Below are 8,581 nucleotides of genomic sequence, written 5' to 3'. Positions count from 1 at the left end.
TGACCAGTCCAGTTGAATAGCGTGTTATCATTAATTGTTCCGATAGGTGTTTTCCAGTTTAAAGGCCAGCTGCCAGGATATCTGTTTAAGGTGTGTGTATTCAGTGTCATTATAAAGGGCATATTGCTGAACAGCTGACAGGCTGGACATTTTTTCAATGGCTTTCAAAGTTCATCACACACTGTTTTTCACGTTTACTTACCAAAAAGTTATTGGAATGTACATATGCAAATAATTCACTGTTTTCTGTTAGGAACAATTTAAATGTTAGATGTTTATTGAAAACCTTCATTCTCAGGCAAAACAGTTACACACAGACTTTAATTTAATCCAGAATGATTCATTAAAGCTACCTACATCACTCCAAAAGTGATCTGGTTTAGTAACCTAGACAAGGGGCATAGTCGCAGTGCTTTGCAAAAACCCAAGCAACACATGCTTGTAACCTGAATTTACAGCCACCAGAACTGGGAATCTGTGAGAAGAGACTAAACTAATCAAGGCTTGCAAATGTATGCATTCATGATGACACAAAGAGGAAGATCTCTCCTCTCCCAAAATAATGTATTGTTTTTTCATGTTTTTCTCCGGGGCTCATAAAACTTTTGTTCATAAACTGAACAAAAACAATTTCACTTGAACTCCACTCCTTCTTGGTCATTTTGCTTTCTTCAATGGTCATAAAATTCAATAACTCAATCGTCTGGCTCAAGAGTAGTGATCTCCGTCCATGTATTCCATATCCTTGTGTTCACACTGAAGGTGGGTGCTTCATTTAAGGCATCCAGTCTTTTTTTTTTCTTGAAACCATACCTGACTGGCTCTTAGGTTTCACCTGAAAATGTAAGGATTTGATTTCCTGCAGCCCAGATAATTAAAGGACCTGACTGAAAAGAACCCAAAAAACAATTATTGCTTACTTTCGTGAGGGGAGGAGATCTTTTTTGTACCCAGGGAAAAAAAGGTGTAGAATCCACACAATACAGCTTCAGATCAAAGTAGCTAACAGGAGGCTGTGAAGAATGGTGGTTTGTTGCCTTCGATCCACCACCTTGTGCTAGGAGCTACCTGCCATACTTGCTATAATTAAGTTTCCTACCTAAACCCACTCTTTCTTTGCAGAGTAATTCAATCAGAGCTCTTTGGCTGCCTCAGCACAGAAATTGCACCTGTCTCCTGCCCTGCCTGTGCCTTGTTGTAAAGGTGTGTGCAGCAGCCCTGAGTGTCTGATACGAGCTGTTAATCCATAACCCAGGCATGTGGCTTCCTCAACACCTGTCCGCCAGGTGGGCTTTTCTAACCTCCTAAGGCCGTTTGTTCTGTTTTTCCCCAGTTTAGTTTTCTATCCTGTAAGTTGCAGAGATAAGCAGGATCATAAAGTTCAGGAGACTTATTTTCTGACCACAGTCTAGTTTTTCCACTTACATCTCCAGTACTTTGTTCAACGGCAGCTGTTGTGAACTTTAGTCTTATACTGATATGTTAGTGGACAACCAGCTTTTTTTTTTTTTTTACAGGTGCTGGAAACCAAGCCTTTTCTGTAGCTTAAAAGTGACAAAATATTTGCAAAACAAATTAGCTGAAATGCTTATGAAATCGTTTTTAATGTTTTAATATCTATTTAATATATATAACTTAATTCCAGTTATTGATTAAAATGTTTTCTTTAATTAATTAAGAATAATTGGAATAAGTTTATTAATTTTAAGTGATTAAGTGGGAAAAAGTACTCTTGGTGTTGGGCAAAAACAAAACAAATGAGAAGATTAATCATTTTACATACTCTAATGTAACATTTGATTTATTTTGTCTGTGTTTTTGCATGATCAGTGTAGATTTGTATATGGTGCCTCAAAAAATACCTTTTAATACTAAGATACTGTGTGAAGTTCACTGTATGATGAAAACATAGTCTAAGATCTGCATTGTAGTCTAAATGTTGTTGAAAGAGCTGAAAAACCTATTCTGTCAACAGCTGTATTAAAACAGGGCTTTAGTTTGTACCTCTAAATTTAAAACAATTCAGATTGCCTCTCTGCATTTATTATATATTTTCATAGACTTACACTAGAACCAATGCATAAAGAGTATTTAGTATGCTAGCTCAGAGAGACCTCGATCATCTCAAGTCTATTGTCAACAAGTTTTTTGGAATACCAGTGGTTCAAAGTACTTAGGAAGAGGGTGAAAAAAAGGATCTTTAACAAATGCCCTCTAAACCAGCCTGTTTCCAGTAAAAATTAACTTGCGGCCAAAGTACAATAAGTGTTTTGTGGTAGGAAACCCTAATAAAGTTTAAAGCTATCACTGCATCCTCCTAGATTAATGAATCAGAAAGTACATGATTAGCATATAGGTGGAATGAAAGAAAGAAAGAACTGGCGCTAGAGAGAGAGAGAGGGGGGGGAGAGGTGAAGTGAGTTTTTCAAAGGGTTCAGGTCAATATTGGTATTTCAGGAACTTCCAGCAGCTGTCTCCAGCTCTCTGTAATTAGCTGAAAGAGAAAGATTAGTCCCTTGCCTGGCACTGGGAGTACGTGTCTGAAGAAAATATGGAACTCCACTAGGTGGCAGTAGAATGTTCCTGGAGCGACAGGTGGAAGATTCTTTCGTTCTTTTCTTTATTTTACCCACCACGTGTATTTCAGTTTCCGAGACCTGAATAGGTAGGTGAATTGCAATCACTGAGGGTTAAAAATGAATGTTTTGTTTTTGGTTTAAAAGGATCAGGTGTAAACGATGAGATTCACAAACATAGTAGGGAAAGTAGGTTTTGTAAAACTTAAACCTAGGCTTGCTGATATGATTAAATTAAGTAAACGCATTTAAATTATTGAAGGAGCCGACCCCAAAGACAAAATGTGCAAAACGATGCGTATAAACAATTGCTTGTTTGCACACTGACATACGACCCCTGGAGCTGAGATTTTGCGTGAAGTGGAGATTCATTAAATCGTCTTCGTATTGGAAAGTTTTATTTATTGCATTGCGTCCCCAAAGGTAAAAACACAACCTTGGATTTCTCGTTCTATACCGCCCTGATAGAAGTTAGTTCACAGTCACAAAGCTTAATTTCCGACAACAAAACATCACCTGCTCACCCACGCTTTGCAGGTCGCTTACTTCAAAAGGCAGGTCTTATCTTGTTTATCCACCTTAGTTTGTATCCTGTTAAAAATCCACATTTTATTTGAATCGATTGATCTGGGGATGGTCAAAGTACAGTTTGAAATAGGCCTGTGCCTGAGATAATATTATTAACCTTGCTTATCTTCTATTTAAAAAAAAAACATTTTTCACCAACTGGCCTTTTTTTAACTGATGTTCATCTCTCTAAATACTTTGGCAATGAAGGAGAGCCATGTCATCTTCTAGGGCAAAAAGTAGATTTACATATTTCTGCTCATGCAACGAAAGTGAGAGGGGTCACTGATATGGGATCTTAAATTTCCTAGTAATCGCTTTTGAAGGAAGTATGTTGAGTTTCCCACAGCACCAGGACAATGTAGCCAGTCTTGGCCAGAGTAACACTGTTACCTGTTTTTTTTTATAACCTTTCAGTTCTGGAGGTAATCCAGCATATTTTACTTATCACATGACTTCTGCTAGTCCTGCTGTAAATTCACATGATATAAATATATAGTATTTTTTTTTCCTCCTTCCCTGAAAATTGTCTCAGGCTATGTAATGAAAATGTCACTGGATATTTCTGAGAGTCATTCATTCTCTTTGGTTCATTCACATGAAGAGCGCGAAAATCACATGGCAGCTTTAAAGTTGACTTGAAAATTTCTCCCTTAGAAAAAGCGCTGTGGACTCTCACAAATCTAAACATCTTGCATGCTGTGTCCTCACTGTCAGCGAAAGGCCCCTTTGTTGAGGGTTTTAATGACCAGTTGTATGCCTGAATCATGGTCTTTTGAAAAGATATCCTTACTTGCCTTCTGCTTTGGGTACTTAATTAACATTCTTGTAAGTTCTGTGAAAATAAAAAATGGACAATATTACAGATAGCACGTGTACCTTTCCCTTCTCTTTAATCCAGGGAATTTTAGTTCTAGTTTGAACACTTCCTACATTGTGGTTTTTATCTTTGATGAAATAAAAGTGCATTTTGCTGAGATGTGCTGTACAGTATGTGAAACTGACTGACTCTGTCTACTTCTCTTTGGGGCCAGACTGGTCTAACTTTTTGGTTTTCTGTTCTTACGCCTCAAAGTCTAATGCTTTAGAGCTACATAATTAGACTCGAGGTAAGGGAGTTTTTCTCCAGGGCAAAGGCTGAGGTCTGTATTTAGTACTTGGGTGAAACTGAAAATCTTTATGCCAAGCTACTTTTATTGTCCGTACCCAAACAATTTTTCACAAAAGTATTTGAAAGTATTAAAACACTAACCCCCCCAAGGCTCCCCTTTCCACAGAGACAGTCGTGCCCATAACTAACTTCTTATCCTCCAACGTGACCCAGGTCTCCAGGTTTCGATAAGTAGACAGGTATGCTAACACAGCTTTCCTTATAGCAAGGGGTGGGACTGCTGCTTCTTTCTGGTCTGTGCATATATGGCCAGCCAATAGGCCTCAATCATAATTGTTTATAATCCCAGCCCTAGTGCCTTTTTCAATGCCAATGTTAGTTACACAGCTAAAACTAATTGAACGGTTTTATTTATTTCAACAGGTCAAATAAAATAGATCCTGCCCAAAACAAATATACAGTATGTATAGCTCTCCAGATTGTAGGCCCACGGCGATTTTTAAGCAAATTGTGAAGGTATGATCTTGAAACAGTTGTCAGAAAAGGCCAGTAGCTAACACAGTCATTTCAAACATTGAGTGTGTACATGATTATCACTGACTTTTGGATGTCTTAATTAAAACCTGGTCAGAAGTATTAACACACTATGCAGTCATTTCACAAGCCATGGTCAGCACTCTTGGACTACCTGTTAATTTAAGATGGGACAATCAGTATTAGGACTAGGACCCTAGAAATTGGGGCCTGTGAAAACAACCAGGAGAGAGAAAGATTTTTCTGAAACTTTTTTTGTAGAGCACCTTTCACAGGTGCCGTTAGTTGCTCTGTCTCCTAAGTATCTCAGAGAACCTAAAATGCACAGCACACAGGTAGACAAGAAGACCCATTGGGCTACCTTAGGGCAATCTTGCTTGCTGTCCAAGGTAATCTCCCAAGGATTTTGATTTTATTCAACTGAAATTGAATTGAAATGTGCAGTGTTGAAGGACAAATAGCCTGGGAGACTTCTAAGCTTTGTTTTCTAAACTAGGCTTTCTGCAAACATTGCTGAATCCACAATGTCTTTACAATGAAACTGGACTACAGAGATTTGTTATTTGCATTAGTTTTAAAAATAGCCGTTCTGTGAGAATGGTATCAAGTTCAACAGTTCAACTGTCAATGGAGAAGGAGAAGCACAATGCAAAATTACAGGGGTGAGTATTAGAACAATTTGGTAAATCATTTTAGAGATTTGGTTGGGAATAAGCTGAAAATGGGCACAAAAGTAAAATCAACCCTTTTAATCAAATTGACATCTTTTTTGCAGAATGTTGGCCTCACAGTTAATTTATAACCTTACTGTTTGAAAGTAGGCTATGCTATTTTCTGTCATAAGGTCTTTATTCATTGCAGTCTTCTTAGGGTACTTAAATGTTTAAGCAATCAAAGACAGTTTGAGACCCTGCTGTGATGCAGAAAATGGTAATAAGCATAACAGGCTATATATGTAATTTGGTTTGTTTGAGGCAATAATTACATATCAGTCTTGTACATCTATATTTTTCTGCTTTGATACCAACTGAAATGTTTAATCATTCAAATTTAATGTATGCAAGCATTAAGCGCAGACCATTTTCAAATACTGTTTTCTTGAATGTAGTTCACTCTTCCCATTTCTGTACTCAAAGCTCATGATTTACAGGCTTTAACTAGTGGTCAATAACAGTTTATAAAGTTAGGCACCCTGAACATGGAAGCTCCATTTAATAATAATAATGCAGACAAATGTGGGGAAAGGGTGAAGAAATAGTAATTTATGTACATTGGACAAGCTCACATGCTTTTATGTGTAACCTTGAGACATTATTAACATGCACTGCTAATCATTGTTTGCTGGGAACTTGGGAAATTTCCTTTCTCCGTAAAGCACTCCAGAAAACTCGTGACGGTTCCTACAACCAAACATCTAAACTGGAACTTTAGGAAAATCAAGTACTGCTAATCCCTGAAAACCATTGCACAACATCTTTCCCCTTTCAAGGTGTGAGACACTTTTGAAGTGATATTCACCAAGTGTAACATAAATAAGAATGGGAAATCAAAATCATAAGAGTCAAGATAATCAGGATTATGGACCATTTAAGGTAAATCATTAACCTGTCATCTTCAGCAGTTAATGCCCCTCGAGTGCAGACAGTTTGATTAAAGCTAGTCCCAAAGAGAATTGCCCTCAAAGGACTGCCTGTTAAATATCTGCAACTTATGAGTATAAAAGTAACTTCACAAATACCGTATTAACAACCAAAATATTACAGCAGTTGAGCTAATCAAACAGAGGAAAGTGCTCATTATTACAGTGTTGACATGTCACATACGTTACATACGCATTGAAAATTGACCATACACTACATATGTGAGATCTATGTATAGTGCAAGGAAATCCCTCGTGATTTTTGCTACTTGTGATGTCTTTTTGGATGGTTAGGTAACCTGTAAAAGTGTTATTTGCAGATGTTACAGAATCTAAAAATAAAAATAAATCATAAAGTTCAATTACTATTGCAGTGAATTTCACAGCAGACAGTTTTGTCCAAAGCAAGATTTGGGGTATTATTAGTAGTAGTATTATTTCAAAGAAGATTAAAAGCAACAGGGAAAGCCATTCCAATTCCATTTACAGGTTTCAGATTTGTAACATTTTGTTAAAAAAATGTAAACTCCAGGAAACACCTGACCCATGTTTGATTTCTTTGGGAATTTTAAACTGTAGTCATGAGAAGTGTAGATCATCTTTATCATTGTGAGACACATTAAAATGTGTTAGAAATTTGATTGGTTGTGCTCAGAGGCTTTTATGATGCAATGGAGTCAGGGAATGTATATCCTGACCTGACTGATAGGAACACATTGTTAATGATATCATTGAGATACATGTTCTGCATTGAAATTGTGAGAATTGATAATGTTCATGAATACCATTAGCATTCTTTATTTAATGGTAAATCACTGCTGCATAAACTGTTGTAAGGACAACCAAGAAGACCAGCTGAAATGCTTAAATGCAGGACCATAAGAGAACACATTCTGTCACAAACAGGCAGTTTGTTTGTCTCTTTAGCTGATTTTGTTACATTTAATCCCACCAAAACTAATTTAGGTAATTAAAGGGTGCATTGCAGGAATTATCCTCACTCTAAGCTAAATTAATGATAAGCATATCACGTTTGCTGATCTTACATTGGATAATGTACAACAGTAACACATAGCTAGCAGAAAACAAGTTTTGCATGCATTAACACAAAACAATGACTGTATGTACAGTATAAAAATATCAGGTTTCTGAAAAAAATGAAACACTAAAACCACTTTATCTTCTGTTTCCCTATCACTGATAGTCACTTGTGTTCTTAGAGGGCACCAGTTTTACAGGTGACAATGAGTAAAGACTTGGCAACATTAGTACTATAGACCAATTTAGTGAACAATTGATTCATATCATGTCATTAAGAGTTTAGAGTGGAGTGACAAGCTGCCCTCAAGACCAGAACCAGGAGTGATTTTCAGTGCCCTAGACCTATTAAAGAGTCATAGGCGACACTTTACAATTGTACCATGGGTGTTTGTGTAAATGCAAAAATGTGTTTGAGTTTGGGATTTCTAACACTGCTTCTGGGAAGACCTAGTGCGCTGACATGTCTTTAAATGTGACAAATAAAACTTCTGGAACTAAGACTAAGACCTTGATCAGTTTAACTGTAACCTGATTGTTAAATTGGGTAATTAAGTGATTTTCAACTACATATTAGAATACCCTTCAGCTCTTTAGATCCTGAGTTTCCTTAATTGAACAAGATACTTGCGTAATAGATCATTCAGTTCAGACTTTATTTTGCCTTGGGTGAAATATGTTTAAAAAGCACAGTCCAATACAACAAATCAATGAGGACAGATAGAATGGGAATCAATAATACCGACAGAAAAAAGAAGACAGTTCTGTTGATTTATAAGTGTCCCTAATCTTATAGGTGATTTAGGGTAACTGTTAGATTAACTAGATTGGGGTCACTTGGTTTTTTTTCCTCCTGCTGGACAATTGATGTCACTGCAGTGCAAGTTTGACAGTGGGATGGTGAGGATCTCTGTGTGTCTAACATCTCTTCAGGCCCCTCCAAGCAGTACTTCTAAAGCATTATTTGAATTTATAGCTGTGACAAGAACAGGGAAGGGTCAGGGTTTGGGTGACTTAAAATATTCAGACCATGTCACCTCTTTGTGTACAGTGGCTTTGAAAGAAGGTCTTTCTTAAAAGTACAAGCAAGCCTGAAAGTACAAGTGTACTTAGACT

This window comes from Lepisosteus platostomus, chromosome 18, assembly GCF_059453375.1.
Source record: "Lepisosteus platostomus isolate fLepPlt1 chromosome 18, fLepPlt1.hap1, whole genome shotgun sequence".
NCBI classification, from domain to species: Eukaryota; Metazoa; Chordata; class Actinopteri; order Semionotiformes; family Lepisosteidae; genus Lepisosteus; species Lepisosteus platostomus.
The sequence above is the reverse complement of the archived record's forward strand: the minus strand, read 5'-3'. Positions refer to the sequence as shown.